Source organism: Natator depressus, chromosome 3 (assembly GCF_965152275.1).
Source record: "Natator depressus isolate rNatDep1 chromosome 3, rNatDep2.hap1, whole genome shotgun sequence".
NCBI classification, from domain to species: domain Eukaryota; kingdom Metazoa; phylum Chordata; order Testudines; family Cheloniidae; genus Natator; species Natator depressus.
In genome coordinates, this window is record NC_134236.1 from 75,365,592 (window position 1) to 75,385,575 (window position 19,984).

General features: G+C 39.9%; 1 long non-coding RNA gene across 1 annotated transcript; it reads left to right on the forward strand.

Annotated features, from left to right (window-relative positions):
• The first annotated feature begins 313 nt into the window (after positions 1 to 313).
• On the forward strand, positions 314 to 18,212 carry LOC141983919 (uncharacterized). The gene is made up of 3 exons (XR_012638575.1): positions 314 to 356; positions 8,528 to 8,561; positions 17,980 to 18,212. It is a non-coding gene; the product is annotated as an uncharacterized LOC141983919 (long non-coding RNA).
• Positions 18,213 to 19,984: the final 1,772 nt, after the last annotated feature.

Consider the following 19,984-nt stretch of genomic DNA (forward strand, 5'->3'; position numbering starts at 1 on the left):
ACAATTCTTAGGGTGATTGGTTAATTCGTTCCTTCCATTCATATTCTCTATACGGAGGGGCTCACTCCACTCCAAATCCTACTGGAGTTATCTTGAGATGCACACACAGTCATTCCACCTCTCCCTCACTTAACGTCCTGCAGCAATGGGACTAAAGAAACACTCTTTAGAGATTCCCAGAGTGCACTGGCCCTAACAGACATAAAGTTTCCCTATGGTCTCATATTCTTAGCCCGACAGTTTTAATAGGTAGTGGCAGTAACAGGGCCGTAAATTATTTACTTCCACTACAGGTGACAAAGGGGAGTATGGTCTGGCCTCCCACTTCTCTGAAGCATTGAGGAAATGAAGAGCAGGTAATTTAAAAAATCATCTTTGAAGCAGAGATAGAATCAGAATCATCATGGAGAAATCCACATTTTCACAGAATAGACCTTTCCTTGAAAAGCTTTGCTACATGTAATGTGCTTTGGTAATTCCACTGCAAATTATATATGTAGCTCACAAGCAGACACATATTGTATTCTGCTTTTATATTGATGTAGTAAATTTAGCAGAAATCAAAATTTAGAAGAAATATTTCCTGATTTAAAATTTGCTTTAGGCTCTTAACCTTGCTGTTCCTCAACTCTCCCATCTGTAAAATGGAGATAATAATACTTTGTAAAGTATATTTAGATCTACAGATAAGATCTTGTATAACAGTTAAGTATTATTATAACCTATAGTATTGATTTCTATATGGCAAGCAGGTTAACCACAGACCGCATTAAAGGGTACTAAGCTATTCATGGAGGACTGAAAAACCCCTCAAGATCTTATGCTGATGGGCATCTGATCATCCCCATCTATAAATCCCTTGAGAAAAAGGTGCTGTTAACTAATAGTGGAACAATTCATATGATTGGTTCAGTTTCATATAGTGTTTGTCATGGAAAGGACCTCCCGTAAACCTAAAAATATTAAGCACAAGAACAATGCAGGGACAGCAGTGAAGCTGATTTAGTGGATAGGGGGGAATGTAGTGAAAATAATATACCTGGACTTCAGCAAGGCCTTTGACACAGTCCCATGTGACATTCTGATAAGTAAGCTGAAGAAATGTGGGCTTGACACAACTACCATTAAGTGGATTCATAACTAGTTAAACAACCCCAAATACAGAGCAACTATTAAATGATTGATGTCAGACTGGAAGGAGGTCTCAAGTGGGTTTTCAGAGGGATCTGTTCTGGGTCTGGTGTTGTTTAAGATCTTTATTAATTACCTGGATGTAGGTATAGAGAGCATACTGTGACAGGGTTGGGCCAGATGATTATAGGAGAGTAATAGAAGGCAGATATATTAGCCCCAGGCTAAGTAGGTCCCTTTTCCCTGGGTAAGGTAACAGGGAAAGTTCCAGAACAATCAGGAACCTTCTGGAGACAATTAAGACAGACAGGCTGATTAGAACACCTGCAGCCAATCAAGAAGCTGCTAGAATCAAGGCAGGCTAATCAGGGCACCTGGGTTTAAAAAGGAGCTCACTTCAGTTTGTGGTGCGCGTGTAAGGAGCTGGGAGCAAGAGGCGCTAGAAGCTGAGAGTGAGAACGCATACTGTTGGAGGACTGAGGAGTACAAGCATTATCAGACACCAGGAGGAAGGACCTATGGTGAGGATAAAGAAGGTGTTGGGAGGAGGCCATGGGGAAGTAGCCCAGGGAGTTGAAGCTGTCACACAGCTGTTCCAGGAGGCACTCTAGACAGCTGCATTCCACAGGGCCCTGGGCTGGAACCCGGAGTAGAGGACGGGCCTGGGTTCCCCCCAAACCTCCCAACTCCTGGTCAGACACAGGAGGAGTTGACCTGGACTGTGGGTTCATGAAAAGGGCCAAACTGAGGGCTACCGTGAAGCTCCAAGGCGAGCAAATCTGCCAATAAGCACAAGACCCCCCAAGGTAGAGGAGGAACTTTGTCACAATACTGATCAAGTTTTCAGATGACACAAAGCTGGGAGGGTTGCTAATATTTTGGAGGATAGAACTAAAATTCAGAGGGATCTTGATAACTTTAAGAACGGGGCTTTCAGCAACAAAAAAGAAAGTCAACAAAGACAAATGTAAGGTACTACACTTAGGGAAGAAAAACCAAATGTACAAATACAGAATGGGAGAAAGCTGGCTTGGCAGCAGCACTGGTGAGAAGAATTTGGGAGCTATGGTAGATCACAACCTCAACTTGAGTCAGCAATGCATTGCTGTTGCAAAAAAAAAAAGCAAATACATTTTTAGAGGCATAGCATGCAAGTGATAGAAGGTGATAGTACCGCTCTACTCAGCACTGGTTAGACCTCTGCTGAAGTACTGTGTCCAGTTTTGGTCATCAGTGTATAGAAAGGATGTAGAGGAACTGCAAAGGATCCAGAGGTGAGAAACAAAGATGATACAAAGCCATACAAACCCAGTTCCTTCAACCTTTGCATGTTTAGTTTGGAAAAGAGGAGATTAAGTGTGGGGACGTGATAGCGGTCTTCAAATACTGGAAAGGTTGCCATAAAAAAGATGGAGAAAAGTTGTTCTCTCTTGCCACAGAGGGCAGGACAAGAAGCAATAGGTTCAAATTACAGCAGGTTTAGATTAAATCTCAGGAAAAACTTCTTAACGGTAAGAACAGCAGGACAATGGAACAGACTGCCTCAGGAGGTTGTGGAAGCTTCTTCACTGGAGGTTTTCAAAAGGAGGCTGCACCCTGCATCTTGGCAGCAGCAGTGGGCATGACTAGATGACCCCCACGGTCCTTTCTAACCCTACGATTCTATGATCTAGTCTGCTCTGTATAATACAGGCCAGAGCACAACCATAAGAATGACTCTATAGCCTAGCAATTAGAGCACTCACCCAGAATGTGGGAGACCCAGGATCCAGTCCCTCTGCTTTAGTGACTCTTTAATTATTTATTCACAGTGCAACAGCGTCAACAGGTAAAACTGAATATCTCATAGCCTCCTGGCAGCCTGGACTTAATTACCTATCTCCATGAGAGGGGTCAGGCTTAGCACACATCAAAGTCATCTGCATCTCCCACTGGCTAGCTTACATGGCTCCCTGCGTAGCACACTGACTTTTGTGAATCACAATCTAAGGTACCCATCTCTCCCATTCATTGCGTAGGAGTGTAGTGCATAACTTAGACTCTATGAACCAGTGATTTTCTAGGCATCTAAAATGTAGGTTCTGGGATATTCAGCATCACAATGCCTAACTCCTTTTTTGAATCCAGGCCTTCCTGCTTACCTAAAGCACGCTTTTCTAATGAATGCTAAGAACTTGCATAACTGAAGCTGTACCTTTGTACTGTCCTTCCCCATATTTTAATAACATAATTAGTGTATAAGATTATAAATTCTGAGAACTGACTGATTTTGGCTTTTAAATCTCACATATTTTCCTGCAGTGAAGTCAGACAGTCTCTCCTGTTTAGGTTTGTATGTTTCTTTGGGATATTTATTACGAAGGGACGACGACATAGTATTTGATTTCCCCAAAGTTTATTGCAAACTAAATTTTAGACCTAATAAACGAATCATATGGGAAAACCAGGATTAGTGTCAAACTAAAGAAAATTTTCACAAGACTTAGATAATGGAGAATATGGTTCTGGTGCTATGATTCTTAAGCAGCTAGGTAGACATCCACGACACCCTTCCTATATTATATTGTATTGTATATTTACATATGTGATGTAATTAATTTTAGGGTGCAGATCAGCAGTGTTTGAGTTAGATATGCATCTCTTTAGCTCAGCATACCACAATGACACCAAAGACAATCTAATCTGTTTCAATTAACAAGAAAATAAAAAATACCTGTCCTGTTAGTCAGGGCCAGATTAACCTTTTGTGGGTCCAGTGCCAAACATATATGTGGGCCCCCATGGGAGCAGTGGAGACTGGCATGGGGGAGTCAGTCCCCAGAGCAAGGGGCCAGCCAGAGGCAATGGAGCATGGCATGGCAGGGGCGGCCCTGCTCCACCTAGCCCAGTGTGAGGGCACTTTTACAAACTGGCAGTTGCCAGACACACAAATGGCCCACCCAGCCCTGGGCTTCCAGCGTGCCCCTTCCCCTCAGGGGTGGGTCCATGCCGTGGCACACAGCCACCCCACCCAACACTGGAACACCCCCCAACTCCCTATGGCCAGCGCTCCCCCAGACCTGCTATGGCGGCACCAGACCTGCCCAGACCCTGCCACAAATGCACAGTGCTCTGCACAACACGACCTCTGCCCAGTGACTCCCTCCCACCCCCCGGCCCACATCCCCACCACAATGGCCCAGAACCCCCACTCCCTAGTGCCCCAACACACACAATCTTTCCTACCCCCTCACAGTCCAGCACTTCCCCCCCACCCCCGGCCCTCCAGAGACCCATTCCCCCATTCTCTGCCTCCTGGCCACACTCAACGGCCCTGCTGGGAGGTGACTGTGTCTGCCGGGCTTAGCCGCCCACGCAGCCAAGGCTGGTCCCGGGGCGGGGTATTGCTCCAGCCCCTCGGCAGTGGCACGATCAGCCAGGCCTGGGCCTGCCCCAGCCAGGGTCCCTCAGGACCCACTTGCCTGGAGGGGCCCAGTCAAGCCCCCCACACTGTCCCCTCTACAACTGGCCAGGATTGGCCAGGTCTCTGCACCAGTCCCAGGCGGCTGAGATCTGGGGAGACAGGCAAGGCCCCACAGGTGGAGGGAAGCAGACACTGTCTGGAGCCGGAGGTTCACTGGGGTCTGGCCAGGAGGCAGAGAGAAGCCGACGGGTGGGGCCGGGGGTGGAGAGGAGCCCTTGGCTGGCCGGTGGGCAGGCTGAGAGGAGCAAGTGGTGGAAGGGGGGTGGGAGCCAGCAGGCTGGCAGGGTCTTGGGGTGCAGTGCAAGCAGAGCAGGCTGGGGCCACTTCTGAACATGGGCCCGGCTCCATGGTGCCACTGGTGCCATTTTAAACCCGGTACTGCTGTTAGCCCAATACAACAACATCTGAGTGGTTTTGAAAATTGCTTAATTCAGATTCTCTCTTTCGGTCATAACAAATATATTACTTTTCAGTGTACTTTAAGCCATACTTTGGAACCAACGTTGTCAGGACACATCAACACTAGGAGCAGTTGAAACTGATGATATGGTGTGGAACAGCTGGGCTATCAGAAATAAAACACAGTCCTCCCTTCATCTGCATTTCTAAGGCACTAAAGCCATGCTTTAGTCAGCACTGTTGCCCCTCTAGATCTTCCAGTGCCAAAAAGAGGAAGCGTACTGTCATTTCACTTACATTTTAAAATGCCTTTAAAACTCTAGCCATAACCACAGCTTTTTATTTGGCTCTCAGTTTTATACCCACATCTCTCTTGTTCAGTAAATACACAATTCTAACCGTTTCCCTTATTTTTATTGATATATTCTATTTTGTAATAGCAATAAAACACTCCAGGCAGCACATTTCTAAGGGATTATTATGTTTCTCAAGTGGTTGAAGTCACTTGGCCTTCAGTCTCATGTCTTATAACACCACCCAAGGCTTTCTATAATCACCCAAATGCAATGGTCTGTCGTGTCTTATTGCTCAATTAAATGCTAGTGCTAGGGGGTCACTAAACTATAGTGATGAATGCCACTTCCTCCAGTATTATTGCCTGGGAGTGAGGTGCGTTGTTTCATCTTTCTTGAGCAACTTGTGTATGAATGCACTATGTAAGTCACTGGTAAACTGAGTCCTTAGAACTACCACAATTTATTGCTCTTTCACCTTGTGGGTCTTGGAATGAAAACCCATGCATTGTTGGATTTATTAAAGGAATTTGAAATAAGTTGAAAATTACAGCTAAAGATGTCATTTTTTTCTACATATTGTAATCTTTCCTTTTGTTGTTTTTTCTTTGCAATACCCTCTCTGAGCTGTAGACAACAGAGATATAAATGGGTCTTTCCTTGACCTTATGATTGGTCACCTTTTTAATTATTGGATACCTTTCTGAATCTCGCTTATTCCTCCTTCAAGGTTGCCTCTGCAATTATTATACAAAATTGAGGTTATTCAAAATAATATATAGATTTTTTTTAGCATTTCCTCTCCATTGATGTCTTCATTGTCCTTTCTACTCTTTTGTTGATGAAGCACAATTAAAAGCACTCTATGCTTATTCAGTTTTGCTCATATTCTCTGTTGATTGCTGTCTCTTTGAACACCATTCTTGATTCAGTACACTATACTACCATTAGAACGGAGAAAATAATGGATTTTTTGGTTCACGGGCAAAAAAACATAACAGAACACAATTGTTTCAAGTCAACCCAAAAATGAACACTTTTTCCAACTTTTGGCAAATCAAAAAGTTTTTAAAAAAACAGTTTTGTTTATATTTTGAGCATTTTTAATGCGTTTGCATTTTTCAATAAAATCAAAGGAAATTTCTGAATGAAAGGTCATTTTGAATTGAAAAATTGAAACATTTCATTTGGGAAATGTTAAAATGAAAGGGAGTGTTGTTAAATGAACAATTTGGTGAAACACAAATATGAATTCCTGTACTGGGAATAGGAAATGAAAAGGCTGATCTTTTGATCAACTTGAAACAACTGATGAAGGAACTCTGATAGGCCCCTAAGTTTAATACAATTAAACCTAATGATAGGCCCCTAAGTCCATATTTAGGCATTAAATAAGTGGCATGGCTCTCAGAGATGCTTTATGCTTGCAGCTCCCATTGACTTTAATGGAACTTGAGGGTGCTTAGCATTTCTGAACATTTAAGTTCTTGGATATGGATTTAGAGGTTTATTTTCAGGCACTCAAATGTGGAATCTTGACCATTGTGTCTGCATACCTGTATAACAACAAGAACATATGACCTGAAGCAAGAAGTAAGAGAGCCTTTGCCAAAATAGCACTTCAGAGATAAAATTCTAGCTCTGAGGGGCTAGGATTTCACCTAACCAAAGTACACAGTATTGCCTAAAATAACAGAACTGGGTAAATACCATGGGTTAGAACTTCATAGATTCCAAGGCCAGAAGGGACCATTGTGATCATCTAGTCTGATTTCCAATATAGCACAGACCACAGAACTTTCCCAAAAGAATGCACCATGACCCTTGGTAAATTGTTCCAATAGTTAATTCTCTCACTGTTAAAAAATTACACCTTATTTTCATTCTGTTTGTCTAACATCGAGCCACTGGATCATGTTATACTTTTCTCTGCTAGATTGACGAGCCCACTATTAAATATTTGTTCCCCATGTAGATACTTATAGAGTGTGATCAAATCACGCTTAACCTTTTCTTTGTTAAGCTAAATAGATTGAGCTCTTTGAGTTTATCACTGTCAAGGCTGAATCCCCACTTTGAGTGCAGAAGGTGGGGGCCTGCAAGGATTCTAAAAATTAATACGTGCCACTCCATGCTTGTATTAAACTTCCAAGGTTACAGCTTTTCTCTGACCTTGGCTTGGTAAATTCTGCCACCACCCAAATGCAAAAAAGAACCTTAGTACCCAGGAAGGAGCACTTGGGAATTCCTCCCTGTGGGGTATCCTCAAGCCCTTTCACGCCCCACCCCTTCTGGGGAAGAGCTGAGAAAGAAAACAAAGGAAATTAGCTGTGGCTACCAGCTAATCAAACAATATGCACAAACCTCTTAGGACACCAAAAATCCAATCCTGTTCTTAAAAAAGGTAAATTTTATTAAAAACAAAAAGGAAGAAATTACATCTGGAACTTAGGTTTTGCTAGATTTTAAAAGAGAAATTCCAAAAATTAAGCACACAAACTTGCTTTCTTGGGGGTTCAGCTTAAAGGTTACAAGCAAACAAAAGCATCTGGGGTTAGCACAGAGGAAATCCACAAGCCAAAATAAATAAAAAAAACCCACCTAATAGCGTCTATTTAAACATGCCCTGTCCAATAATTTCTGCTGGGTATGGAAGATGAATTTATATACCTGGTTCAAGCCTTACACAGCATTCCTGCTGCCCTCTGTTCCCCTCTTTCCTGGAGAGACACAACACACAAACAAAGGGAAGTTTTTTTCCCCATTTAAAAAAGTTCTAGCCTTCCATTGGCTCTTTTGGTCAGGTGCCCACTCCTTTTCCTTTACCTGGGAAACGTTGTTAACCTTTTACAGGTAAAGCAAGCAGAGAACAGCCACCAAGAGGGACTTTACAGCTAACTGACTGGCTGGGTGTCCATAAAATGAAGCTACCCCACCCCCTTCATTTATCACAATCACTATAAGGCATGTTTTCTAATCCTTTAATCAGTCTCATTGCTCATCTCTGAGCCCTCTGCAATGTATCAACATTCTTCTTGAATTGTGGACATCAGAATTGGACACAGTATTCCAGCCATGGTCACACCAGTGTCAAATACAGAGGCAAAATAACCTCTCTACTCCTATTCGAGATTCCCTCATTTATGCATCCAAGGATCACATTAGCCCTTTTAGACAAAGGGTCGCTCTGGGAACTCATGTTCAACAGATTATCCACTTTAAACCCCAAGTTTTTTTTCAGAGTCACTGCTTCCCAGGATAGAGTCCTGCATCAGGTAAGTATGGCCTACATTCTTTTTTCTTAGATGCATACATTCACATGTAGCTTTATTAAAATGCATATTGTTTTCATTGCATGTTGTTTGCATGACCAACACTAGACCAATTCTAGAGATTCTAATAGTTTTACACAAATATCTAAGCATTATAAGACAATTGGATGTTACATGGTATAAATATCTAAAAGGACTAGCATAGTTATGAACCATCTATCCCAATGGTTAAGAGACCAGTAAATATCTTGAGAATGGCCTGATGAATTGAGGATGATTAAACTGATTTTCCAGCCACCGCTATTGCAAACATCGTATTAGAATATTAGGCAACATTCTTCATAGAAGATACAGATAATTCACCATTAATTATGGGATTTTGTGGCAAACATGCAAAATGCTAAATGAGTGCAAAGAAAGAATATGTTTGAGTGTTTTAGTTTTGATAATAATCCAAAAAAGCTCATCAATTCATCATTAAACTTGATGCCCTGAAGTTCTTGGCTTTTGTTGGTTTGCATTACAAATTTAATTTTGTTTATATGCAATTACAATTTATGTGGGGTGAATAATTACAAAACAGAAAAGCAGAAAATATAGCCACATGGTGAACCTCAACTGAAAGCTCAGACTGTCTTCTTAAGAGACCTTCCCATTTAAATTGAAATAATAGCACTGGAGAGCCAGATAAAATGGAGGTAGGTGATTGTATAAGTTTCCCTACACATATCTTCCATTGCATATTAATCCTGAAGTTTCTTGGCCCTCTTACAAAAGGAGACTTGAAGATGTGTAGAATTGTTGAAAAATGTGTGGAAATCTAGGAGGACAAATATTCACTGGAATGAATGTTTATGTTACTTTTATTTTCTTGTTTACCTGCTTTGCAATTTAAATCTAGGTCTCTAAGCTGAAATGGTCATAACCTATTGTGCCACCTAGCCATCTAGTCCCATTCATGTTTAAATTTGGATGAGTTTCTCCCGCCTGCCCCCCAGGCCTTTGGAAAATCTTCAGTACTCTATGTGATTCATCAGATGTGATTTCGGATAAATAGTCCATTAGCCATGTTCTAGAATGTCTATGGCTTCTAAAACCCTTTGTTCCTTGTTGATCTTCAGAGGCTTTTATAAGGGAACGTGAAAGGAAGAAAGACCTTCTATTTAATACAGGTTTCTGTGCTGTCTCCTGCCTTTTGCTGTAAAGAATTTGGCTGTAACCATCATTCAGCCACCAATGTTTCAATTGGATCCTAGATAGCAAAGCACAGATTTAAATGCTTATTACTTAAACTGGAAATCATATTTTATTAGCAGTATGCAGAGGATGGAAATTTCATTTCAAGAAGGATTTCAAGATTTTGAAATACGGCTTTGTTCTGATTCAGAATGAAACATGAAAATTGAGATGTTCACTATGAAGGAAAATTCTGGGAGAAAAAATCATTTGGGGTCCATCAAAATGTTTTGTTTTGGCAAAATTGGAGCATTTCATTTCAATTTTAACTTTATTTTGTAATATAGTATATAATACAAATTAAAAAATGAAATGAAAAGTTGTTTGAAAATTAAAAATTGAAACATTTTGTTCTGAAAATGTTGAAATAGGATATTTTGACATTGTTGGGACCTTCCCCCCCCCATTTTCTTCTGAAATGAAATTTTGTGAGGCATTTTGCGAAACATTTAGATTTTGATTCAACTATATATTCCAGCAGAATATGGTTCCATTGAAGTTTTTTTGATTAGCTCTATATTTTAGAAAATGAGAGCTTAAGCCTGACACAGTGTAGTTACCTCATTGTATGCTAGGTACACTAAACATGTATGGTTTTCATACTCGGTGACTATATCTGAATGGTCTTGCGTTTTGCTGACCATTCGGATATAGTGTTCCTTTCTTCAAAAAGTCCAAGAGAAGCACATTTTATATTATGTTTTTAAATTGTAGTTCAATGGATTGGGTGCCAGCTGCATCTAAGGTACTGAAATGTACTGTAAACATCTAATGTACATCTAAGGTAATTAAATATACTATAAACGTTTTGAAATTGAAATGTAGTTACACTGACGTTTACAATATATTTTCATACATATAACACAACAAAAGAATGACAGTCTCACCCCACAGTTAGCAGTTGGTGAAAGCAGCACCTGTATAGAAAGGTGAAAATAAAATTGTGTTAACCGATATATGTATATGCATAGGATACCATTTTGTCTTCTGACAATATCTCTCCCACTACAACGGGTCTGAGTTTATCCCACAAAGTATATACCTGAGGTGTCCAAGCTTGGTGTCACTGAGTAACTGTGGGTATCTCAACTGGGAGACAAAAAGGATTCCTTTACTTGTATATGTCCATCCTATTGCCTGTGTTTGTATCTTCTTTCTTATATAAATTGAAATCGCTTGGAATAAGATGTTTGTTAAAAAATGGCACATTTTAGGACTTTATGTCCCAATTTTTTCAAGTTTCAGAACAGTCCATAGCACAGCACAGTTTTAGTGTTATATTCCCTTCTTGATATGCACATGCTACTCCCAGTAGCATCACTGGAAATGGCACACATAATGTAGAAGAGAGAATAAATCCATTTTGATACTTACTACAAAAACACAGACCTCCTAAATTAGTTGGACACTAGCAGCTTTAAGGCAAAGATACTAAATTATCAGGAAAGTTTTCTGCTGTGAATTCCCATTGTTTATTTTTATTAAATTGGTGGTATAGGTTTTAGTGTCTGCTTCTTAGAGATCATGTATATTTACAATATCCACAATTCCAAACTTTGAGGAATTTTCAATCTGTTTTGTAGAAATCAAAACAATAATGTGGAAAGATATTTAGAGGACTAGATAAATTCTTCTATCAAAGTACTACTTGGAACTAGTAGCTCAGTTGTTTTCATTATGGTATTTAAAAAATTAATTTCTAGGCCCATTTTTACAGAAAGAATATGTTTTAAATACACACAAAGGTGCAATTATACAAGGCAATAGGTAGAAAATCGTTCATAAAAGCAACTGACATGACTAATTCAATTGGAAAGGGAAGTTTATTGTGAGTGCAATTGTGTACCATGGTAGACATGACATTGCAATGATGGGCTTCATAGGGCATGTGTACACTGCATCTGGGAGTGAGCGTCCCAGCCTGGACCCACAGATTCACACTAGCAAAGCTTGCACTAGCACTCTAAAAATAGCTGTGTAGATGTTGTATCTTAGGCTCCCAAGCCTCCCTCTCACCCAAGTCTCAGAGCCACAGCCAGTGTGAGTTTGTGGACCTGAGCTGGGAGACTCAAGTGCAGTGGGACATGTCCTTAAAGGGCTTGGTCCTACACAGTGAAGTGTGTTTCAATGCAAGGTAGAAAATGGTGACTAGATCAGGAATAACAGGAGAACCCATTCCTGAATTCACAAGTGTGAAGCCCAGTGACCAAGTTACTCCTCTTTAATCAGGCATAATGATCCAAGAAAACATACAGCTAAGTTATTTCCTTAGTATGCTGAGACTTGTGATAGACTCCCATCTTAGCCAAGCCCATTTTCCACCCAGACCCTGCCCTCTTTTAAAATATGCACTTGAGAGTAAAGGAATCAGGACAAAAGGATACTGAGATTTATTCAACACATACTGACAACAGATAGTGCTTACTTTTGATTACAGAAGAAGGCAATGTACTTTTACAGGTTCTGTGCTGCATGCTACACAAGGACTTGCAGGATTAAGGGATAAGAGAGGAATGGTGTAGTAGATCAATAGTAGATAAAGGTCTAAGTGCAGGACTGAAAAAGAGGAACTCTTGAATTCTAGTCCCTCCTCTTGCCTGAAGCCACAAAGACAGTCCATGGTAGTCACTTTGGCCTTAAATTATTAAAGTCCATATGTACTTAGGCACCTGGATCATTCATTCCATGTTCACTGGCAGAACCTAGGCTTTGTGCCCCTGGCCACAGGGAATCTTTCAAGTACAGGACCACAGTTGCACAATGTGTACATCATCTATTCCATTGCAGAGCCCATAGTTGGAAACCCAAAATGACTGAAGGAGGGGGCACTACTACAATTAGGACATAGGTGGATTCAGTCCACTCATTAGTCCCTCTCTTGTGTTAATTCTTTATTTAGAATTTAGGTGAGCAGATACTGTGGTAATAGATGCCTGAGAAGAACATGGATAGACAGACTGATTGTTTAGGCAGACTCCAGCAGCAGGAAACTATTGACCACTGACTGGTAATTAGAGCTGTCTTCTCCAGGTGGAATCCCCATTCAGGTGCAGCTGCCTACCCATACAAATGTAAGGCTTATACCATGTTAAGGTTGTGCTGCTTATTCAGAAGTATGTACAAGTACAAATTCCTGACTTGTCTGAACACCCATGCATATGCAACACTGAGCATACATGTTGAACTTTCTGCCTCAGTCTCTTTATGTGTATTGTCAGATAATAATACTACTTCGTATCTAACACACAAGGCTTTTGCAAACATTAATGAAGATGGATATCACTATAAATATTAAACTTGGCTCAACTGCCAATGCAAAATGTTATTTTTTAAGAACCTCTTAAAATACTGATTGTTGAATTATTAACAAGTAAGGTTATAGAATGATCGTACCTGCACATATGTATTTTCTGGGACAGAAATGATAAAAAAAGATATTTTCTGGGATGTTCCAGATGAAATGCAAGCACAGATGATGACCTTTAAGAGTGTTAGCATGTCAGAAATCTCTCAAAAATCTCCATCTCTCAAAGTCTCAATCTTTCATTGCCAACATAACTGGATCATACAGACCCTGGAAAAGATATACTGGGAAGCAAGCTCAGCGGAGAATAGCCAATGTACAATGTTATGCCAATATGAAAATATACGGCACTGAGGACCATTTCAATGCACCAAGGCCTAGTCCAAGGCAATGGTGCACCAAGCATTGCTTCAAAGTCCTGATCTTTGGTGTACTTCATGAGATTCAAAACATCTCAAGACCTTACAGTTGTTATGTTAAATTTGAGAGCGTTGCATCTATAATGGTCACTTTGTGTTAAAAGTATCTGGTGCCTGCACAACTGCTCAGATTTCTGGATGGTAAAACTGATTATTCCTGCTGACAAGGCAGGGAGCGTGTCTGAAGATGGTCTGCCAGAAAACCCCCTTTAACCTCAGAATACACCCATCAGAAAATATGACAGCGCTCCTACTAGGGACTCGTGGTAGCAATGACATCTTATACCACGCTGAAGTCTGCCTGAAAAAGCAACACTGAAAGAAATAATATGAAAAGCAAGTATTATTAGCAGGGAAATTAATGCTGAGAGGTAACAGGTGCCTAATTGAGCATTCAGGCAATCTCCTCATTTTTATATCTTCTCTTTGTGTTGTTTTGTTTTGCTAAGTGCCAAAAGAGAGCTAATGATACTGATAAAAATCAGTTAAAATCCTGAGGAATTCCCATGAATAAACAAGAAACAGCCAAAAGACTGACTAGCTGAGACTGCTCACAGGAACAGGGTGAGCTCCTTATTCAGCAGCAGCTGAAAAGGAGATGAAGGCACCAGCAGGCTGTACCTCTTCAACTGCAATTTCAGAATGTTTCACTGCTCTTTAGCTTTGCAAGTGTCTGGCCAGTCACATCCAAGAGGACAGAGACCCAGGAGTGAGAATCCTATGAAATCATGTATTCAAGCACATAGAATTATAAGGTAAGTACTTTCCCCTTCTCTGCATTGTTTTAAGGCCAAATCCATACTCAGAATGAATTGGGTGTATTTAGGTTCACCTGGCTTTACTCCCAGGGCAGTGTTAGCAGGAGAATAGCTGTGTTAAATCTGGCTGGAATTTAGCTATCAGTCTCTTATTTCTCATTCCCTTTTACTTGCCTTCCCAACCCCCAAAAGTACAGTTTTGGGGAGATAAAGATATACTTATTGACTTTAGCAATACTTCCACTGTGGACATAGTGCTAAGAAACAAGATATACACCTAGACATTCTGTTCAGTATTTTGGGCTTGAAATGATATTTTATAAAGCTTGAACAAGGGGTTCCAGTCCATTCAAAATATCAGTTGCCATGTGCTTTCTTCAACATCCCAAGTTTTGCATTCTTTTCAGAGCAACCTTTATTTGGCATGTAATGGTTTGAGAGCAGTTGAAATCTTTACATTATCCAAGTAATGTGTCAATTAATGAAGGCATTTTATCCAGATTACAAAGATTTGTCTGAGGTGGCCACTGCGTTGTTAAGGCTGTATTGTGGACATCTTCATAATTAATGGAAAAATCATTAGGAATTCAGTCTTTATTAACCCCTGTAGCTGCAGGGGCCCATTTCATCTTAATTGCATTCATTTGGCACTGGCAGTATTATACAGCATAATCACTAATAAATGATCTTTTAATTTGTACCAATCAACAGAGCTTGCTTTCATGCCAATATTCCTGTTTCTTTGATGTTGACCTGTCTTGATTTTTGATCATTTGGATTTAAGATGATTTACTGGAAAATCGATATCAATACCAGATCTGCCACATTCATACATCTGCGGTGAAGTTTAGTTTAAGTGATTTTGATTGAAATAAGTAGTGCTTGATTATCCATTCACATTTTATAAAATAATCAGGTTGTGAAATCTAATCCTGTATTCTTATTCAAAAGCGAATAATTAGAAAATGTAGGGAATCTTCAGACTTGGGATAGCCTTAGGGGTAACACTTCAGATTCTACTAATTAACCAACGTTGTCTGTAATCTCCTAAAGGTTTTCTCCAATAGTGTAATGTGCTATTACCCATTAGCAAGGCCAATGGGGCTTTGGCTACACTTGTTAATAGGAAAAACTGTGACAGTTTCTCTCATTATCCCCCTGACAGCACTGTCTCTGCAGTGTAAAATGACCATCATTGTTCTGTTGGTCAGCTACCCAGAAACCAAGCTACTGTAAAGAAATACTCTACAGCTAATTGAAAATGACTGAAACATCCCTTTATCAACCAGTCACGTCTCCTTATTTGTGGAAAATATAAGATCTTGGGTGGGAGGAATGGAGGAATTGAACCAGAATTACTGATTTAGCTAAAAACAAACAAACAAGTAAACAAAAAAAAAACAGCCTTGAAGCTAGTATTTCAAACTCTTGGTTATGTATAAAAAATACAGCATATCTTCCCCAATATTATATCACTTTGAGTACTGAATGAATTTCTGAGAATTTATAAGTCAATTTTCTAATTAGTTTTCATTCAAATTAATTTAGGCCTACACACAAATGTTGTACTGCTTTAATTATATTGGTATAGTTAAAGCAATACAACATTACTGCTGTGGACACAGTTATACCATGATAAAAGTATGTATGTTAGTACATTTTTGGGAATAAACTATACTGGTATAACTGTATCCACAGTAGGGGTGGTAGTGGTGGCATAACTATTTTGGTACAAAATCACATCCCTAACTAAAATAGTTATATTGATATAAAATCTGTGTGTAGACCAGGAGTTAAAAATGTGTCCATTATGAGTATCCCATGTCAGACCATTTTTTATCCCAAATTCTTTCTTTATAACAGAATAACAGGCTCTTCAGACTTTCCAAGTCGACAACTCATTGAAATCTTGTGTACAAACTACCTTTGGCAAAGTTTTTCCATTATTCTTTGTAACTGGAGGGTTCTCCTTCAGCAGATACTGAAGAAAAATCTTCTTCATAGAATTCCATGGAGAACTGTCCATTTTCAAAATGGATGACATATTGTTTAGTTCACAGTGGGACTGAGGCCACAATCTGCTGTTAGCAAAAAAGGCTACTTCCTCTGTTTACTTACCCCTCACAGTGTTCCTTTTTGCCTTCAGTCAGCATGGATAGCTGTCATTTTCCCTGAAGTCAATATGGCTTCACTTTCATTGAAAACAGCAAGCTTATTGGCCATTTTGAAATGCGGCATTTTAACCATATGCAGCTTTTGACTTCAGCCCCATGGAGAAAAATGGGAGCAAGTGGTCATCTTGACAGGGTGAATCTTTGTGAGTTTCTCTGAAGGGAATATTATTCAGTCCCTGCTGACAGATAAACTTTCAACTGTGAAAAACAACAGCAAAAAATGACCATAAATATTTATTTTTTAAGACTATCTGTTGTACCTGATCTATCAACATGGAGGACTTTAGGGGGAGGAGCTGTGTGTTTGTGTGCGTGTGTGTGAGCGCACAGGGAAATTTAGGGGGTGTGGGATGGAGGGATAAACAAGTGTACGTTCAGGGTATGTAGCAAGTGCAGGAAGGGGAACATTTGTTTGTGCATGGTTGCATGTGTGTGTGAAAGGAGTGTGAAGGACAAGAGGGAGGAGGTAACTGGGGTGAACACTCTGTCTGCTTTGGACTGCTCTGGTAATAAAAAGCAGCTGTAAATGCATCTTTACTGAACAATATGCTGCTGCAGAATACAATAAACCTCCCAGAGCACACTGGTGAAGCTGGTCCTGAAATGCTGGCCTTAAAAGTTAACTTGTTTAAAAAATGATTTAAGGTTAATACTGCATGTCTTCAAATCACTAGAAATATCACATTCTCTTTGGGTTTCTTGTTCAGGGTTCATGTATGAAATTTTAAATATTTTTGAAAAATACAAGGAAATTCCCAGCCAAGAATTATTTTTTAAATTAAATTAAGGTTGAGAGTATGTGTTAGTAATTTAAGGTAAATTACATTAAAGAGATGTTGTAATGATCATGAAAAAAGCATTATAAACCCAGAAAATTCAGGGTTATGGTTAAACAGGAAATCCAAACTTCTTAAAATATGCAGTTAGGACACCCAAACATCTGTAACTCTGCTCTGTATTAACACCATGAGGGAGAAAAAATGAAGAAGTCTCTTTTTAAAAATCAGTTCAATCTTCTGAAACGACAAACTGCATTCAACTTAATCGTATGATTGTTAAATGGTGTTACTCCAGGGCAAATTCAAGATTATTTGGGTATCCTAACTATGCATTTCTTTAGCTTAACATGTTTGGATTTCTTGTATGTTTAACCTTAATTCTGAATTTTCTAGGTTTATAACGCTTGGTTTTTTTATTATTACAGCACTCCTATAATATAATTTGCCCTAACTACAGACTGTGCTCTCAACCTTAAATCTGTCTTAATGTAGTTTTTGGCTGGGACTCTTTTCAAGAGACAATTGTTTATAAGAATACTTCACTCTTTACAGAACTTATGTTTGGAAGTACCACCTGCCAAATGTGTAGTCGGTAGTGTAATCCTGCACAAAGGTTATGTGAAAGGTATGCAAGGCCAAATATATATTCCCCCCCATAAAGTGTAATGAAGACCCATCTGCTCTGTGAATCATTCGAGCTATGATACTACTCTCTGTTTCCTTATCTCTTTTTAATTGTTTTGTTTTGTAGACCAGGCTTGTCACAGGTTGACTGTCTCCTTCAAGAGGACGCACTGGCCTGTGCACCTGGATAGATTACCTGCTGCCCAAATGAGGTTTAAGGAGAGGCACCTCGGTCTTAATAAAGAAGGAATCTGCCAAAGGGTAGATGGCTCCAGAAACAGAATGGCTTCTATGGGCCACAGAGAGCTGTTACTGCTCTCACCGCTCTTGAGGGAGATCTATCTAGATAAAGATAGACAGACAGACAGTCAGATCTCTCAAGTCGTAATCCTTACAATTGCTGAAAGTGTGCGTTGATTGAGGGGAAGGATTTGGGCCTGAAAGCCAGAGCCAGAGGGCTGAAGAAAGCTGAGGGCCAGGGTGAGTATGCTTCATGGAAGTAGAAAAGACTCCAGGCAAGAAGGGCTTAGAGAGGCCTCCCAAGGTAGGGAAGAATTGTAGAGACCAAACCCGGAGGAGAAAAGTAGCCCCAGGATTGAGCATTGTTTTGTGTTTTATGCCAATATATTAGACTGTGGGAGAAGGGGAAGTACCGGACAAAAATGAAGCCTATGTAGAGTTTTATTTAAGGAGCCCATGAAGGGGGAAATGGAGGCAGGGCCTTAGCAGAGCCACACCTGGCTTCAGGGGCATGGCAGGACAGGGGCACCCATTTACAATGCCTTTAAGCACTTCAAAAAAAGGCTGTGCCCTGATATGTCACTTTGTGCTTTCTGTACAGTGCTATGGATATTTATGGTGCTATATAAAGCTAGATCCTGCACATTTCTGAGTGGTTCCTTTGAAATGCTGAATGCTCTCAATTCCAGTTTATGTGAGGGTCCAAAGGGCTGGGGGGCAAAGAAGGATTTACTCTGCCTCCTCACTCACTTCCTCACCCTAGAGTTGAGGGTGCTCAGTGCTTTCCAGCTGACACTCACCATCTCACCAGAGTAAACCCTAAATGATTACTGAGATAAATAATGACTGCTGAAATGTATAGCCATTTTATGTACCAGTTAATGTTAGCAGTGTAAGAAGCTACTGAGAAAACTAAAGACATTTTGTCCATCAATACATGCCTCTTTTTCCATTACTCCAGTTCCCTCAGGGGAACATCTACTGTAGATCTCTTCAGAATGACCCCAATGTTTTTCCCTCTACATCCTTACTTGCCAGTCTGGGTTTTTTTACACATTTATTATTCTCATCATGGATGAGTACTTATGTCTGTTCTGAATTTGTTCTCCTTTAATTTCCATTTATGTTCCTCTTGCCCTATCTTCTTGTGCTGGCCTGAAAGTAGCAGTTCATGTTGACATTATCTGTTCCATTTAAAATTTTAAATACTTTAATTAAATCTCCTCTTAAGTGATTTTTCTTTCTAGACTTCATAGATTTAGATGTTCTGGCTGGTCCTCAGAGCTTATACTTTCAACCTTGACACCTTTTCAAGAACACCAATATCATATCAGCAGTATATATTGGGAGAAACATTCTGTTGTTTGAATATTGTCTGTAGCTTTCTTAATATATTGCTGTCAGGAAAACTGTCTAGGATACCACTGTCTTTGGAATCACTTTTTAGAAGGTCCTTGTCAAATCACCCTGCATTAGTTCAATATTATCTGTCTTTTATATGTGCTTTGTATTTCTGAGTGCAATGGTTAGTAATCTATAGTTAGTGATGTTGGTTCTTTGTAGCCATGTTGTCACCCACTTCTGTGCATGGAGCAAATATTTTAGAATTTAACGTGATGATTATTCATTGCTGTTTTTCACTTCCCTAGATATGGAGGTATCCTGCCACATGTTATTGTTATAGATGCCAGTAGATTCTAAATATGGGGTTCTTAGGCTTATGCTAATACTTCACAAACTCCACATGACACAGGCAATTCAAATCAAGGCCCCACTATAACCCATAGAAAGGAAACCAAAATTACAGAAACATTTTTACATTTTACACAAAACAGTATTATTTCTGCAGAATGTCATTTGCAAAAATAGTGTAATGAAACAAGCTGGCTCAT